Consider the following 18,715-nt stretch of genomic DNA (forward strand, 5'->3'; position numbering starts at 1 on the left):
AACACCAGTCTCAACGTCAACAGTGAAGAGGCGACTCCGGGATGCTGACCTTCTAGGCAGAGTTGCAAAGAAAAAGCCATATCTCAGACTGGCCAATAAAAAGAAAAGATTAAGATGGGCAAAAGAACATAGACACTGGACAGAGGAAGATTGGAAAAAAAGTGTTATGGACAGACGAATCGAAGTTTCAGGTGTTCGGATCACAAAGAAGAACATTTGTGAGACGCAGACCAAATGAAAAGATGCTGGAGGAGTGCTTGATGCCATCTGTCAAGCATGGTGGAGGCAATGTGATGGTCTGGGGGTGCTTTGGTGGTGGTAAAGTGGGAGATTTGTACAGGGTAAAAGGGATCTTGAAGAAGGAAGGCTATCACTCCATTTTGCAACGCCATGCCATACCCTGTGGACGGCGCTTGATTGGAGCCAATTTCCTCCTACAACAGGACAATGACCCAAAGCACCGCTCCAAACTATGCAAGAACTATTTAGGGAAGAAGCAGTCAGCTGGTATTCTGTCTATAATGGAGAGGCCAGCACAGTCACCGGATCTCAACCCTATTGAGCTGTTGTGGGAGCAGCTTGACCGTATGGTATGTAAGAAGTGCCCATCAAGCCAATCCAATTTGTGGGAGGTGCTTCAGGAAGAATGGGGTGAAATCTCTTCAGATTACCTCAACAAATTTACAACTAGAATGCCAAAGGTCTGCAAGGCTGTAATTGCTGCAAATTGAGGATTCTTTGACGAAAGCAAAGTTTGAAGGACACAATTATTTCAATTAAAAATCATTATTTCTAACTTTGTCAATGACTACATTTCCTATTCATTTTGCTATATTTCCTATTCAAACTCATTTCATGTATGTTTTCATGGAAAACAAGAACGTTTCTAAGTGACCCCAAACTTTTGAACGGTAGTGTATATTAATACATTTATTGTACAAAAAAGATTAAATACCATATATAGACTGAACTACAGGTAATCATTATAACACACATCCTGTTACTAAAGACAATACACAGCTAACTCTTCTTCCTCGTGCCATGGCAGACCATGGTTCTATTCAGCAGTAGGATGCCATTGACTTGTCAGCTGATTTATTCCACAATCTTCTTCTGTTGTCTTGGTAATAAAACCATTACAAAATGTCATGGTGTTAGCTTGTCTGAATGGTTTCTACAACTTCTTTGATCGATAAATCAACATATCCTCAAGCAACTGGGAAAGAGTGAGCGGTCAGTTATGTACAACAGCGAACCAATCAGTTGGTAAAGTGGCGCGGTGACGTGAATCCAACAAGCCATGGCTTCCCCCAGAGGAAAAGACCAGAAGCAACTTGGAGAAGCAAACCAGATTAATGAACAGCTGAAGGATATCCAGGAAGCTAAAATGCTCTCAATGCTCACCACAACAAACTGTTACAATCTGTTGTTAAAAAAGTAGATTAGCTGAAAAATAAAGTAGAGTCTATCATGTCAGACACGCACAAACAAGGAGTGCACATGAACGAACAAGAGAACAAAATTAACCTTTTGGAAACAAAGTTGCAAACTTTAGAAGATTAATTGGACCAGCAAGAAAACAGCAACCTGGTCTCAGAGCATTTAGTATTATTATGTGCGTAAAGCCGAGACACCCCATTTAGTGTGATATGTTACGTTTGGTACGGTTACATAAGACAGATGGTTACTTAAGGCAAACACTAAAGTAGGGTGGTTGGGTGGGCGTATAACACGAAAGTCTAGCAACCCAAAGGTTGTGAGTTTGAATCTCATCACGGACAACTTTAGCATTTTAGCTAATTAGCAACTTTTAAACTACTTACTACTTTTTAGCTACTTTGCATGTTAGCTAACCCTTCCCCTAACCATAACCCTAACCCTTTTAACTTACCCTTCACCTAACCCTAACCCTTTAACTCCTAAACTTAACCCTAATACCTAGCCTAGCTAACGTTAGCGAGCTAGATAATGTTCGCCACCTAGCCACCTAGCTAGAATTCATAATATATCATAAGTTTAGCAATTTCGTAACATATCATACGAAATGGGTGATGTAAACCACAAATTAATACATACCGTACGAAACGTAACATATCATACTAAATGGAGTGTCTCTGATTTACATACAGAATAATACGAAATGCTCTGAGACCAGGTTGGAAAAGGAGACCTTTCCAGCTATGTGGTCAAACTGATATCAGAGAACTTGACTTGGGTATATCACCATAGGATCTGGGACGATGCCATAGGATCGGTGTGAAACAGAAGAACGCAAAGAATAAGCTGTTGAACTATCAGACCAAAGTCAACATTCTGAAGGCACAGGGGGGAAAGGAGATCAAAATCCACGGCCAGTTCTATTTGTTCGGCTTGTTCTATTTGTAGCACAGTACCAAATGCACATTTCACAACTTGAGTGTAATGGGCGTCAGCCCTGGCTCCAATTCATGCTCACGCTTTGCGGTGAAGGCTTGTTGCAGAGGCTAAATGTGAGTCGCCCCAATAAAAAAAAGGCTACACACAATTGAGCTGTACTTTGCATTCAGCGATTTATTTGCCAATGCTTATAACAGTTGCATAAACATCTTCACAAGGTACAAAAACTACATCATTGCATTTTCATCCAGTCCTCCCGCTGACCAATGTCCTTTCTGTTCATGTTGATCAGATCAGAAGCTGCAGAGACCACAATAGTGAGTCCATACTGCCACCTGGTGTTCTACCACAGTAGTGCGTTCAGCATTCATCAGTCCAGGCTTTCAGAGGGTTGTGAAGCTCAGCTCTTCCCCTTCCTCTGTTTGAAGCCCCCCCCCCACAGGACCCTTCTTCAAACCACCATGATGAGGTTTGCCCTTAAACGTAGAACCCCCACCACCCCCAAATGTCTTTCCCCTATCAAACATCTTCCCTCCAAATCTCTTAACTCCGTCACCGAATTTCTTCGCTCCAAACCGCTTGTCCCCATCCCCAAATTTCTTCCCTCCAAACCTCTTGCCCCCCGGTGACATCTTTCCAAAAGATTTGCCTCCATTCCCAAATTTCTTTCCCTCTTTCCTGTCCCCGTCACCCCCCATTCGGTCTCTGGGTTTCCTTCTTGGACCTATGAGGTGACTTGGAACCAAATGTGTCTTTACTGTCGTCGCCAGAGAATGGTTTCTTCTTCTTGAAGGGTCCGCCTGAGGTCCTTTCAGGTCTTTGCCACCTCTTGGCTGCAGGGAACATATCTTAATCTGTCTCCTCCCCTACAGCCTGTCTGTAGGACTCTGCCTCGTCGTCAGATTCAACAACCGGAGGCCTGTTATCTTGGTTCCCAGGATCCTCCACTTCAGGGTCATGCTCTTCCTCTTGACGCCTGCCATGCTTCTTTTCATGTTTGTTGAAATGTGTGTAAATGTTAAGTTGTCTATGGTTTCTGTCTATGTATGTTTTTGTTTATTGTCATGTCATGGTGTTAGCTTGACCCCTTCATGAACCCGAGAGACCTGAGTGGTGGTAGTGTAAATAACAGCTCTATCTGAGACAACTGGGTAGGTAGGAAAGTATTCAGACACCTTCCCTTTTTCCACATTTTGTTACGTTACAGCCTCATTCTAAAAGTGATTAAATTAAAAATGTTCCTCATCAATCTACACACAATATCCCATAATGACAAAGTGAAAACAGGTTTTTAGAAATGTTAGCAAATGTATTAAAAATAAAAAAAAACAGAAATACCTTATATACATAAGTATTCAGACCCTTTGCTATGAGATTCGAAATTGAGCTCAGGTGCATCCTGTTTCCATTGATCATTGATGTTTCTACAACTTGATTGGAGTCCACCTGTGGTAAATTCGATTGATTGGTCATGATTTGAGAAGGCACACACCTGTCTATATAAGGTCCCACAGTTGACAGTGCATGTCAGAGCAGAAATCAAGCCATGAGGTCGAAGGAATTGCCTGTAGAGCTCCGAGACAGGATTGTGTCGAGGCACAGATCTGGGGAAGGGTACCAAAACATTTCTGCAGCATTGAAGGTCCCCAAGAATACAGTGGCTTCCATCATTCTTAAATGGAAGAAGTTTTGAACCACCAAGACTCTTCCTAGAGCTGGCCGCCCGGCCAAAATGAGCAATTGGGGGAGAAGGGCCTTGGTCATGGAGGTGACCAAGAACCCAATGGTCACTCTGACAGAGCTCCAGAGTTCTTCTGTGAAGATGGGAAAACCTTCCAGAAGGACAACCATGTCTGCAGCACTCCACCAATCATGGAATTGATGGTAGAGTGGCCAGACTGAAGCCACTCCTCAGTAAAAGGTACATGACAGCCCACTTGGAGTTTGCCAAAAGGCACCTAAAGGACTCTCAGACCATGAGAAACAAGATTCTCTGGTCTGATGAAACCAAGATTGAACTCTTTGACCTGAATGCCATGCGTCACGTTGGAGGAAACCTGGCACCATCCCTACAGTGAAGCATGGTGGTGGCAGCATCATGCAGTGGGGATGTTTTTCAGCGGCAGGGACTGGGAGACTAGTCAGGCTCGAGGGAAAGATGAACGGAGCAAAGTACAGAGAGATCCTTGATGAAAACCTGCTCCAGAGTGCTCAGGACCTCAGACTGGGGCGAAGGTTCACCTTCCAACAGGACAACGACCCTAAGCACACAGCCAAGACAACGCAGGAGTGGCTTTAGGACAACCCTAATTGCTCCTGTAAGTCGCTCTGGATAAGAGCGTCTGCTAAATGACTAAAATGTAAATGTAAATGTAAGTCTCTGAATGTGCTTGAGTGGCCCAGCCAGAGCCCGGACTTGAACCTGATCGAACATTTCTGGAGAGACCTGAAAATAGCTTTGCAACGACGCTCCCCATCCATCCTGACAGAGTTTGAGAGGATCTGCAGAGAAGAATGGGAGAAACTCCCCAAATACAGGTGTAAACAGCATAGTGGGTAGATTTTTGCAACAACTAAGAGCGTTGAAGTGCGAGGCTCAACTTCTCCGCTGTTTTGGTCGAGTTGCTACCACAGCTGTAACAGCGTGAAGCGAACCGTTGCACAGATACCGTGTGTGACTGAAGTCTTGCATCTCGTTCATCTCAATATCTTCAGTGCTGCTCGTGGCAACGTCATTTTGCTAAATCTACCTTTAATGAATAGATGTATAGTTTATTTGTTCTAAAGTGGTATATATATATATATATATACACAGTGCATTTGGAAAGTATTCAGACCCCTTGACTTTTTACACATTTTGTTACGTTACAGCCTTATTCTGTAACGAAGGTCAAGTCATGCATCCTCCGAAACATGACCCGCCTAACCACACTTCTTGACACAGAGCTGCACCAATGTGTCGGAGGAAACACCGTTCAACTGACGACCCAAGTCAGCCTGCAGGCTCCCGGCCCACCACAAGGAGTCGCTAGCCAAGTAAAGCCCCGCCAGCCAAACCCTCCCCTAACCCGGATGACGCTGGGCCAATTGTGCGCCATTCTATGGGACTCCCGGTCACGGGATCGAACCCCAGGCTGTAGTGACGCGGCAACACGGCGATGCAGTGCCTTAGACCGCTGCGCCACTCGGGAGCCCCTTCAGAATGGTTTATTTCAATAAGGCAACATTACATGGTACCAATAGCAGCGAAGGCAGATTTCTTTGATATATTTTACAATATTAATAAATAAGAAGCATAAATATTAACTTACTTAGTTCCATAAGTAAGTAAAGATGAAGTAAGTAAGTAAATATGAAGAACAAACATTATCCAACGACACGATACACATTTAAAACACACATAGGCCTGGGACTGATGGAACGTATAGAAACACCTACCTGCTGAGACTGAGACTAATGGAGATTATAGAAACAGAAATGACGGAGACTGTCCACCAACTAGAGAGAGGGGGAGGAGGGAGGCGGATGGAGGGAGGGAGAGAGGGGGATGGAGGGAGGGAGAGAGGGGGATGGAGAAGGGGGAGAGGGGATGGAGAGGTGGAGAGAGAGGGATGGAGAAGGGGAGAGAGGGGGATGGAGAGGTGGAGAGAGGGGGATGGAGAGGCGGATGTAGAGGGGGAGAGAGGAGAATGGAGAGGTGGAGAGAGGGGGATGGAGAGGTGGAGAGAGGGGGGATGGAGAGGGGGATGGAATTTTGGAATTCTTTATGGGTCTGCTACTACTACTCCTGCTCCTCCCCTCCGCCGTGCGACGTCGCCGGAATACTAACCACCGGTCCTGGCATCCATCATTACGCACTCCTGCAGATCATTATGATTCCCACCTGGACTCCATTACCTTCCATATTACCTTCCCTTTATCATGATTATTCCTCAGTCGGCCCAACTCGGAGAGGGTGGAGAGCAGGATCTGATGGTTCACAGTATCAAAGGCAGCAGATAGGTCTAGAAGGATAAGAGCAGAGGAGAGAGAGTTAGCTTTAGCAGTGCGGAGAGCCTCCGTGACACAGAGAAGAGCAGTCTCAGTTGAATGACCAGTCTTGAAACCTGACTGGTTTGGATCAAGAAGGTCATTCTGAGAGAGATAGCAGGAGACTTGGCTAGAGACGGCACGCTCAAGAGTTTTGGAGAGAAAAGAAAGAAGGGATACTGGTCTGTAGTTGTTGACATCAGATCGAGTGTAGGTTTTTTGAGAAGGAGCGCAACTCTCGCTCTCTTGAAGACGGAAGGGACATGGCCAGCGGTCAAGGATGAGTTGATGAGCGAGGTGAGTTAAGGGAGAAGGTCTCCGGAAATCATCTGGAGAAGAGAGGAGGGGTTAGGGTCAAGCGGGCAGGTTGTTGGGCAGCCTGCCGTCACAAGTCGCAAGATTTCATCTGGAGAGAGAGGGGAGAAAGAAGTCAAAGCATAGGGTAGGGCAGTGTGAGCAGGACCAGCGGTGTCATTTGACTTAATAAATGAGGATCGGATGTCGTCAACCTTCTTTTCAAAATGGTTGACGAAGTCATCCACAGAGAGGGAGGAGGGAGGGGGAGGAGGAGGAGGATTCAGCAGGGAGGAGAAGGTGGTAAAGAGCTTCCTAGGGTTAGAGGCAGAGGCTTGACATTTAGAGTGGTAGAAAGTGGCTTTAGCAGCAGAAACAGAGGACGTTGTTAGAGCTGGCCCTAAAGGTGATATTCTTCTTTTAGGAGAATATAACAGTACTCCAAGTGCAACTGTTGAGGAGTTTGTAGCCTCGATGCCATTTTAAACTATAAATGTAATAACATGTGTATAATACAACTATGTCAAGATGTTACTATTCCCTCTGCTAGAATAGACTGGAATGCAGCCCTAGGACAAGAGAACTGGAACAAAGTCTTGTTGTTGTCTGGCAAATATTGTATATCTAATAAGGTGAAAGAAGTATCATACAAACTCATTCATAGAATCTACCCTGTAAAGACCTTTATTGTACACAGATTCCAAATAGCTCTTGATAACAAATGTGTATTTTGTGGTTGTGACCCAGAGACTCTTGACCATTTCTTTTGGGACTGTTCTTAAGTCAGAAGATTTGAGTGAGTTAGAAGATTTTATTTTAAAAGAAACCACTATTAATGTTAAAGACTGATATTATGTTTTATTTTGATCCAAATGATACGGACCCTGATTTAACTTTCATTGTTAATTTTTCATGGAAGATTCTTTATTTTAGTCATTTAGCAGACACTCTAATCCAGAGCGACTTACAGTTAGTGAGTGCATACATTTTTCATACTGGCCCCCCGTGGGAATCGAACCCACAACCCTGGCATTGCAAGCGCCATGCTCTACCAACTGAGCTACAGGAGACCTTTATCCATAACATGAAGAGGGCGGAGAACAAATCCCTCTTCACATTGTTTAAGATAGAATTGAAATATTATTTCGAAATTATCAGTAAGTGTAAAAACAAAAAAGCAATAGGTACGAAAAAACGTTTTGACAAATGTAAAATGTATCCCGATATGAAATACCCCTGTTTTGTATTTGTTTTGTTCATAATAATACAAAATAATAATAATAATAATAATAATAATAATAATAATAATAATAATAATAATAATAAATAGAAATCACAACACTGCTACTTCCTGTGTGGTCATCAACATGCGACGAAACTGGGAGAGGGTTGTTACTAGTTAACCCAGCCACAAAGTCAAAATTGTGTATCATAAAGTTTCGTTAAAAAGATTGCTCCTTGGTCTTCATTTAAGGTTAGGCATAAGGTTAGTAGTGTGGTTAAGGTTAGGTTTAAAATCAGATTTTAAGAAGAGAAACTGTAGAAATACCCGGGGGTTAGCCATAATCATGACTTTGTGGCTGTGGTAACTAGTGACGACCCCCGGGTGAGAAGTGGGAGATTCAAAGTAGCAAAAGAAGCAGTAATTTTATATTTCATTAAACAATGCCATCTACGACCAGTTAAAACGACAAGGAAGACCAAGACATCGGTGTAAGGTAATATCATTTACTGTGTATTAGCAAGTCCATGTTTCTTGTTTATGGCACAAATGGTTTTGCATGACTGTTAACATAGCTAACGTTAGCTAGCTAACTAACTAGACAAGAGATGCGAAAAGGAAAATAAAATAAGTAGCAAAAATGAGTGATAGTTCACAAAAGTGGTACTGTAAATGTTCATGTTACAGAATGACCTCGGAACGATACACAGTGTTTTGAGCACACTCACTGATCACTCCCTTGGTCCCAGATCGGTTTGTCCTGTTGGCTGCCATTGGCAAGGTGGCAACTCCTACTGTCATCGGATACTGCTGTTGGCATATGACTACTAGTGCACGTCACCATGAATGAAAAGCCCCTTCTCTCCTGCCGCACTCACAAGCCCTGGTAGCTCGCCGTGATCGTATAGTGGTTAGTACTCTGCGTTGTGGCCGCAGCAACCCCGGTTCGAATCCGGGTCACGGCATTGCGGTACACAATGTCACGGCATAAGGGCTGTTTTGAATGAATAGAGTAGCTAATGATATTTTCAGAAATAATTGTAAATGTCACATCTGGTTGGGCATGACAATAGTAGTTGGCAAGGCAGCAACAACTAACAGATCTGGAACCAGGACCCCACAATCATCTCAAAATAGTGTGGTACATTAGCTACATTTAGGGACCTCAGCTGTAGCTACATGACTGAGACCAATTATGCAATGTGAATGTGATCAAAGCCTACAACAACATATGACCAATCTGTGTAGCATCCTGTGTTGAGCAGCGTGGTACATTCCATTTATGCACCTCTGCTGTACGTGACCTGAGTCAGTGTTGAGATCAGTGACTAGCTACAGCACTACGGTCTCTGTTGTGTTGGTCTAGCGTGGCTAGTGGAGACGCCCAGTAAGATGGCACCATCGTAGACATAGAGCTTCTAGAAGGGGGAAAGGCCATCAGACCACACTAATGTTCCCGAGTGACACAGAGAAGAGCAGTCTCAGTTGAATGACCAGTCTTGAAACCTGACTGGTTTGGATCAAGAAGGTCATTCTGAGAGAGATAGCAGGAGAGTTGGCTAGAGACGGCACGCTCAAGAGTTTTGGAGAGAAAAGAAAGAAGGGATACTGGTCTGTAGTTTTTGACATCGGAGGGATCGAGTGTAGGTTTTTTAAGGAGGGGCGCAACTCTCGCTCTCTTGAAGACGGAAGGGACATGGCCAGCGGTCAAGGATGAGTTGATGAGCGAGGTGAGGTAAGGGAGAAGGTCTCCGGAAATGGTCTGGAGAAGGGAGGGGATAGGGTCAAGCGGGCAGGTTGTTGGGCAGCCGGCCGTCACAAGATTTCATCTGGAGAGAGAGGGGAGAAAGATGTCAAAGCATAGGGTAGGGCAGTGTGAGCAGGACCAGCGGTGTCATTTGACTTAATAAATGAGGATCGGATGTCGTCAACCTTCTTTTCAAAATGGTTGACGAAGTCATCCACAGAGAGGGAGGAGGGAGGGGGAGGAGGAGGAGGATTCAGCAGGGAGGAGAAGGTGGTAAAGAGCTTCCTAGGGTTAGAGGCAGAGGCTTGACATTTAGAGTGGTAGAAAGTGGCTTTAGCAGTAGAAACAGAGGACGTTGTTAGAGCTGGCCCTAAAGGTGATATTCTTCTTTTAGGAGAATTCTTTTAGGAGAATATATCAATATCAATGCCATTTTAAACTATAAATGTAATAACATGTATATAATACAACTATGTCAAGATGTTACTATTCCCTCTGCTAGAATAGACTGGAATGCAGCCCTAGGACAAGAGAACTGGAACAAAGTCTTGTTGTTGTCTGGCAAATATTGTATATCTAATCAGGTGAAAGAAGTATCATACAAACTCATTCATAGAATCTACCCTGTAAAGACCTTTATTGTACACAGATTCCAAATAGCTCTTGATAACAAATGTGTATTTTGTGTTTGTGACCCAGAGACTCTTGACCATTTCTTTTGGGACTGTTCTTATGTAAGAAGCAGAGCATATGAGCGGAGTGGAGCGTGAGCGGACGGATTTTGAACAGAGCGCAGAGCGGCATTTTTAAAAGGACGGAGCGTCGCCCTATGTCCCGCTCCAATTTCGCTCGCTCACACCACGAGTCTGAAGCATGCTCAAGCCTGACCCAGAATCCATCTGTTTAATTTAATTTGTGTCGTCCATGAATTTGTATTTTATAGAGCGAGAGGAGCAGCAGCAGCAACAAGAGAAAAGGGTTGAGGAATTCAAAAGTGTATTCACTGCACGCAAAGGCCCAACCATAACAAGGGAGAGAAACAGAGAGCTGGATGTAGCATTTTTGAAATGATTTTCATGGACTATGAACCGCTGAGTAAAGGAGAACGCGAAGGGATGCAACACTTCGCCAGCGCAGCTCAACCGGGCTACACCCCCCCAAGAAACTATGATAAATTAGTACTTTACTTTGTCAAATTTACATCTGAGATGCCCCATTCACATGCTTCAGCTGGCGATCAAAAACGCCGTTAACAAGCATGACAACATTAATAGGCTGTTAGTGAAAGTCGGGCACCTGGTGAAAAGTGTGCGCAAGAGCACAGAGGAAACCGACCAATTAGGTGTCCGCCCCACAAATGCCTGCGCCATTCGATGGAGCAGCCAGCTGCGGATGATTCAGTCGTTCATCCGGTTGTTCCAAAAAGACCCGTTATGGTAAAACAAACTCAAGTCTAATGTTGCTAACATCACCCTGAATCAAGTACGGCAGCTGGCGCACCTTGTCAGTGTGCTGACACCACTAGCAGACCTCACAGACAAAATGCTGAAGGAGCTGGGGAACCTGGGGATGATCCTCCCTGCTGTCACAGAAATCAAATCCCTGCTCACCGATTACACTCACGCTGCACTTCCAATGGGCATCGCTGCTTTTGCAGAAACATTGGCAAACAACGTGTCAATTCGCTATGGAATATACTATACTGATTAACATCTCATTTTAGCGTCAGTGTTAGATCCCCGTTCAAGACAGAATGGATAATCCGAGATGAGTCTGTATGCAACAAATTCGGGGAGATAAAGTAAGGCTGTGGTTTAAGCTAAAAGTGAAATACATGCAGATTTTGTTCCTTTTTTGGAGTGAGCGGGGGGGCGATTTGAGTGGAGCGCGATGCAAACTGCGTTGAACGCTGAGCGATAATGAGCGGACTGGCCTGATGTGGCTTTGAGCGGGGGGAGCGGAGGGGTGAACAGCTCCGTGAGCGAGGAGCTGAGATTCTCACCGCTCCACTCCGCTCATATGCTCTGGTCAGAAGATTTGAGTGAGTTAGAAGATTTTATTTTAAAAGAAACCACTATTAATGTTAAAGACTGATATTATGTTTGTTTTGATCCAAATGATATGGACCCTGATTTAACTTCCATTGTTAATTTTTCATGGAAGATTCTTTATTTTACTAGACACTCTTATCCAGAGCGACTTACAGTTAGTGAGTGCATACATTTTTCATACTGGCCCCCCGTGGGAATCGAACCCACAACCCTGGCGTTGCAAGCGCCATGCTCTACCAACTGAGCTACAGGAGACCTTTATCCATAACATGAAGAGGGCGGAGAACAAATCCCTCTTCACATTGTTTAAGATAGAATTGAAATATTATTTCGAAATTATCAGTAGTGTAAAAACAAAAAAGCAATAGGTACCAAAAAACGTTTTGACAAATTGAAAATGTATCCTGATATGAAATACCCGTCTGTTAGGTTTATGTACTCTTGTTTGTATATCTCTGTTTTTGTATGTGTTTTGTTCATAATAATACAAAATAATAATAATAATAAATAAAAATCATAACAATGCTACTTCCTGTGTGGTCATCAACATGCGACGAAACTGGGAGAGGGTTGTTACTAGTTAACCCAGCCACAAAGTCAAAATTATGTATCATAAAGTTTCGTTAAAAAGATTGCTCCTTGGTCTTCATTTAAGGTTAGGCATAAGGTTAGTAGTGTGGTTAAGGTTAGGTTTAAAATCAGATTTTAAGAAGAGAAACTGTAGAAATACCCGGGGGTTAGCCATAATCATGACTTTGTGGCTGTGGTAACTAGTGACGACCCCGGGTGAGAAGTGGGAGATTCAAAGGAGCAAAAGAAGCAGTAATTTTATATTTCATTAAACAATGCCATCTACGACCAGTTAAAACGACAAGGAAGACCAAGACATCGGTGTAAGGTAATATCATTTACTGTGTATTAGCAAGTCCATGTTTCTTGTTTATGGCACAAATGGTTTTGCATGACTGTTAACATAGCTAACGTTAGCTAGCTAACTAACTAGACAAGAGATGCGAAAAGGAAAATAAAATAAGTAGCAAAAATGAGTGATAGTTCACAAAAGTGGTACTGTAAATGTTCATGTTACAGAATGACCTCGGAACGATACACAGTGTTTTGAGCACACTCACTGATCACTCCCTTGGTCCCAGATCGGTTTGTCCTGTTGGCTGCCATTGGCAAGGTGGCAACTCCTACTGTCATCGGATACTGCTGTTGGCATATGACTACTAGTGCACGTCACCATGAATGAAAAGCCCCTTCTCTCCTGCCGCACTCACAAGCCCTGGTAGCTCGCCGTGATCGTATAGTGGTTAGTACTCTGCGTTGTGGCCGCAGCAACCCCGGTTCGAATCCGGGTCACGGCATTGCGGTACACAATGTCACGGCATAAGGGCTGTTTTGAATGAATAGAGTAGCTAATGATATTTTCAGAAATAATTGTAAATGTCACATCTGGTTGGGCATGACAATAGTAGTTGGCAAGGCAGCAACAACTAACAGATCTGGAACCAGGACCCCACAATCATCTGAAAATAGTGTGGTACATTAGCTACATTTAGGGACCTCAGCTGTAACTACATGACTGAGACCAATTATGCAATGTGAATGTGATCAAAGCCTACAACAACATATGACCAATCTGTGTGGCATCCTGTGTTGAGCAGCGTGGTACATTCCATTTATGCACCTCTGCTGTACGTGACCTGAGTCAGTGTTGAGATCAGTGACTAGCTACAGCACTACGGTCTCTGTTGTGTTGGTCTAGCGTGGCTAGTGGAGACGCCCAGTAAGATGGCACCATCGTAGACATAGAGCTTCTAGAAGGGGGAAAGGCCATCAGACCACACTAATGTTCCCGAGTGGAGCAGCGGTCTAAGGCACTGCATCTCAGTGCTTGAGGCGTCACTACAAACCACATGGTTCGATTCCAGGCTGTATCACAACCGGCCGTGATTGGAAGTCCCATAGGGCGGCGCACAATTGGCCCAGGTTTGGCCGGTGTAGTCCATCATTGTAAATAAGAATTTGTTCTTAACTGACTTGCCTGGTTAAATAAAGGATAAATAATGTAATTAATGAAATGTTCTATGGGTATGCTCCTTCCTGTGTAGCATGGCGACCCCCAATATGACCCCCACCCCGGGTGCTGACCCTAAGCAGCTGGAGAGAACAGGGACGGTCCGGGAGATCGGCACTCAGGCCGTGTGGTCTCGGTGCTCCTGTAAACCAGGTGAGGGGTGTTTGGTCCTATTCATATTAATATGTTGAGCAAAGGCAATGAAAACAAGAGTTTGTTATTGGACAATTTCGGGACAGGCCCTCCCAATTTCAGTCAGTTTTCCTCCGTTTGGGGCCTAATGAACACAACCCAGGTGTTGTCTTTGTTCTGCTGAATGGTGGACTTTACAGTGACTGACTGACCCTTCTCTCTCTCTCTCTCTCTCTCTCTCTCTCTCTCTCTCTCTCTCTCTCTCTCTCTCTCTCTCTCTCTCTCTCTCTCTCTCTCTCTCTCTCTCTCTCTCTCTCCCTCTATCTCTCTCTCTCTCTCCTCTATCTCTCTCTCTCTCTCTCTCTCTCTCTCTCTCTCTCTCTCCTCATCTCTCTCTCTCTCTCTCTCTCTCTCTCTCTCTCTCTCTCTCTCTCTTCTCTCTCTCTCTCTCTCTCTCTCTCTCTCTCTCCCTCTCTCTCTCTCTCTCTCTCTCTGTCTCTCTCTCTGTCTCTCTCTCTCTCTCTCTCTCTCTCTCTCTCTCTCTCTCTCTGCTCTCTCTCTCTCTCTCTCTCTCTCTCTCTCTGTCTGTCTGTCTGTCTGTCTGTCTGTCTGTCTCTGTCTCTTCTCTCTCTCTCTCTCTCTCTCTCTCTCTCTGTCTGTCTGTCTGTCTGTCTGTCTGTCTGTCTGTCTGTCTCTGTCTCTCTCTCTCTCTCTCTCTCTCTCTCTCTCTCTCTCTCTCTCTCTCTCTCTCTCTCTCTCTCTCTCTGTCTCACTCTCTCTGTCTCTCTCTCTCTCTGTCTCTCTCAATTCAATTCTCTCTCTCTCAATTCAATTCAATTTAATTCAATTCAATTTAAGGTCTTTATTGGCATGGGAAACGTGTGTTAACATTTCCAAAGCAAGTGAAGTAGATAATAAACAAAAGTGAAATAAACAATAAATATTAACAGTAAACATTACACTCAGAAGGCTAAAAGAATGTCATATTATGTCTATATACAGTGTTGTACAATGTGCAAATAGTTAAAGTACAAAAGGGAAAATAAATAAACATAAATATGGGTTGTATTTCCAATGGTGTTTGTTCTTCACTGGTTGCCCTTTTCTTGTGGCAACAGGTTACAAATCTTGCTGCTGTGATGGCAAACTGTGGTATTTCACCCAGTAGATAAGGGAGTTTATCAAAATTGGGTTTGTTTTCGAATACTTTGTGGATCTCTGTAATCTGAGGGAAATATGTGTCTCTAATATGGTCATACATTTGGCAGGAGGTTAGGAAGTGCAGCTCAGTTTCCACCTCATTTTGTGGGCAGTGTGCACATAGCCTGTCTTCTCTTGAAAGCCAGGTCTGCCTACGGTGGTCTCTCTTAATAGCAAGGCTATGCTCACTGGTTGAGTTAAAAGCTCCAGGAACAGGGTTGAGTTACAGTGTATATATATATACACACACACACACACACACTTCTCTTCTCTTGTCAATAGCTATTGAACCGAGCATGCCATGACTATGACAAGGACATATTCTGAATCAGGGGAGGATGGACAAAAATCCACTGCTTTTTTTTCGGCATTTCAATCTTCAATAGCTCTTCTACTTGTCTTGTCTTTTGGCACTAACACTCACCTCCTTAGTTGAATGCACTAACTGTAAGTCACTCTGGATAAGACCATTTCCTAAATGACCAAAATGTCAAATGTAAAACATGTTACCAACTTACCCGTGTGTGTTGCTAGATATTGTGTGAAGGTGGATATCTGGGCTGCAGGAGTCATCACCTACGTCCTACTGTGTGGGTTCCCTCCGTTCCGCAGGTGAGTTCCACTGCATCGCAGTGCCAGCTGTGCCACTAGAGATCCTGGTTCGAATCCAGGCTCTGTCGTAGTCGGCCGCGACCGGGAGACCCATGGGGCGGCGCACAATTGGCCCCAGCGTCGTCCAGGGTAGGGGAGGGAATGGCCGGCAGGGATGTAGCTCAGTTGGTAGAGCATGGCGTTTGCAACGCCAGGGTTGTGGGTTCGATTCCCACGGGGGGTCAGTATGAAAAAAAAAAAAATGATGTATGCACTCTGGATAAGAGCGTCTGCTAAATGACTAAAATGTAAATCTAAATGTTCACTGGTCTAAACATTATGACTGGGTACACTCAGTCTCACTCCTCTCCTACAGTGAGAATAACGACCAGGAGGAGTTGTTGGACCAGATACTCAGGGGGAAGCTGGAGTTCCCTTCCCCCAGACTGGGACACAGTCAGCCTGCCGGCCAAGGTAGGAACCTGGGGGTTAGAGAGAAAGGTGTGTGTGTGTAGATGGTATAACATTAGACAGTACACTGCACCACCTAGCGTAGTGGAATACAGATACATTCAGCCCTTTATCACATCATCACATCTACCTTCCATTTAGCTTAGTTGAAAATTACTGAAATACTTAAGACTGTCACATGACCTCTTTCCTAGATGCTGATTGGTCAGATGCTGCAAGTGAACGTGGATATACTGCAGAGGAGGTCCTCTCACACCCCTGGGTTACACACACACACACACACACACACACACACACACACACACACACAAACCCTGCAACATCCTCTATCCTAATCTGAATAAAAATGTGTGTGTGTGTGTGTGTGTGTGTGTGTCTGTGTGTGTGTGTGTGTGTGTGTGTGTGTGTTCTGCAGGGCGAGGCGAACCAAGAGAACAGCAATGTGAACACAGAGACATCATCGTCAGCTACAGTGACCCCTGACCTTCCAGTGACCCCTACAACCCAGGCAGCGACCTTTGACACTATGACCCCGGGAGCACAGAGTAGCCCCGCCCCGCCCAACACAACAAATACCAACACTAAACCTGTTACCTCTCCACTCTGCTGAGGACACATCCCATTTCAGACCCTAGGTTCTTCCACTACCTAGCTGAGGAGGTGGGTGCGTCTTAAATGGACCCCTAGACCCTACACCCTATGTACTTGGACGTGGAGACCGAGGGGTCAGGCCCATAGGGGGCACAGATTTGTCCTGTTTATATATTTATATATATACAGTACCAGTCAAAAGTTTGGACACAGCTACATATATCCAGTACCAGTCAAAAGTTTGGACATTCAAGGGTTTTTCTTTATTTTTACTATTTTCTACATTGTAGAATAATAGTGAAGACATCAAAACTATGAAATAACACGTATGGAATCATGTAGTAACCAAAAAAGTGTAAAACAAATCAAAATATATGTTATATTTGAGATTCTTCAAAGTAGCCACCCTTTGTCTTGATGACAGCTTTGCACACTCTTGGCATTCTCTCAACCAGCTTCACCTGGAATGCTTTTCCAACAGTCTTGAAGGAGTTCCCACATATGCTGAGCACTTGTTGTCTGCTTTTCCTTCACTTTGCCGTCCGACTCAACCCAAACCATCTCAATTGGGTTTTGATGTCTTCACTATTATTCTACAATGTAGAAAATAGTAAAAATAAAGAAAAACCCTTGAATGAGAAGGTGTTCTAAAACTTTTGACCGGTAGTGTATATTTATCAGGACGTTCATGATCCAGATATCTATATTAGCCAACCATCAGACACACACATGAGACAGATCAAGGTATTGGATTTTACTTGCACTTTTGATTTTAATGTACTTTATTGTAAGATGTCCTTGGTTGTTTTAAAAGGCTCTGAAATCAAATGTATTATTATTAAGGTGTACACACCCGTCGAGGAGAGCTCCATTGGCAAGTTCCCACGATGCACCACAGTGGACATCATGATGTACCGCACCATCAGATGATACGGAGGGTTCCGGGGTTCCGAGTATAAACCTCTCAGGGTTCCGAGTTAGAACCTTCCAGGGTTCCGGGTAGAATCCTTTAGTTGACATATAAGGGAATTGGAATGCCTAGTTTTTATATTGAAATATTATTATTGTGAGTTAAGCTGCAAAGGTCCTTGGGTGCAGGGTATTCCAGTCTCTGGATGCGTCTCAATTGATTGAATTGTTCACTATGGGCCCTGGTCTAAAGTAGTGCACTGTATAGGGAATAGGGTGCCATTTGGGAAGCAGTGTCTGTGTTATTGATGCTTTCGGTTGGTGTCTGATATATAAAGATGATGAGACCTTTTAAAGGCAGCGGTCGAGGCCCCCAAACCCAAGGCTAATACCCATGTGACTATGTCTACTGTCAAATGTCCCTCTCTGTTGAGCCCCATAGGTCTGCTTTTACTAGCTGACTGTCTAATCCTAGTAAGTGTTAGACCACAGTTTAACCAGCAGGAGGCACTGTCTCCCCTCTGAAGGGAGGATGGGGCCAGTCAAGAAAGCAAGGCTGGGTAATGAAATGAGAATTATGTTTCCACTGATAATTCAGGAATACTATATTCTTCTCTGATTTTGAGAGAAGATGGGTTACGGAGTGGGGGGTGAATGGGTTTAAAAGGGGGTTAGAGAGTGGGGGGTGGGGGGGGTGAATGGGTTTATAAGGGGGTTAGAGAGTGGGGGGTGAATGGGTTTATAAGGGGGTTAGAGAGTGGGGGGTGAATGTGTTTAAAAGGGGGTTAGAGAGTGGGGGGGGTGAATGGGTTTAAAAGGGGGTTAGAGAGTGGGGGGTGAATGGGTTTATAAGGGGGTTAGAGAGTGGGGGGTGAATGGGTTTATAAGGGGGTTAGAGAGTGGGGGGTGAATGGGTTTAAAAGGGGTTAGAGAGTGGGGGGGGTGAATGGGTTTATAAGGGGGTTAGAGAGTGGGGGGTGAATGGGTTTAAAAAAGGGGGTTAGAGAGTGGGGGGGGTGAAT

General features: G+C 44.3%; 1 long non-coding RNA gene and 2 other non-coding genes across 4 annotated transcripts; all 3 read left to right on the top strand.

The window, feature by feature from the left end:
* Positions 1-8,814: 8,814 nt before the first annotated feature.
* On the top strand, positions 8,815-8,886 carry trnah-gug. Its single transcript has one exon. It is a non-coding gene; the product is annotated as a tRNA-His (tRNA).
* A 3,402-nt stretch (positions 8,887-12,288) lies between these two features.
* Positions 12,289-18,329, top strand: LOC121572684. 2 transcript variants are annotated; one of them, XR_006658164.1, is made up of 7 exons: positions 12,289-12,617; positions 13,834-13,952; positions 15,666-15,743; positions 16,080-16,196; positions 16,388-16,437; positions 16,609-16,853; positions 17,628-18,329. It is a non-coding gene; the product is annotated as an uncharacterized LOC121572684 (long non-coding RNA). The 2 variants fall into 2 exon arrangements; XR_006001891.2 differs by having other exon boundaries at positions 12,291-12,617; positions 16,099-16,196.
* Positions 13,015-13,086, top strand: trnah-gug. The gene has a single exon. It is a non-coding gene; the product is annotated as a tRNA-His (tRNA).
* Positions 18,330-18,715: the final 386 nt, after the last annotated feature.

The sequence above is a fragment of the Coregonus clupeaformis genome, unplaced genomic scaffold (genome assembly GCF_020615455.1).
Source record: "Coregonus clupeaformis isolate EN_2021a unplaced genomic scaffold, ASM2061545v1 scaf0059, whole genome shotgun sequence".
Classification (NCBI taxonomy): domain Eukaryota; kingdom Metazoa; phylum Chordata; class Actinopteri; order Salmoniformes; family Salmonidae; genus Coregonus; species Coregonus clupeaformis.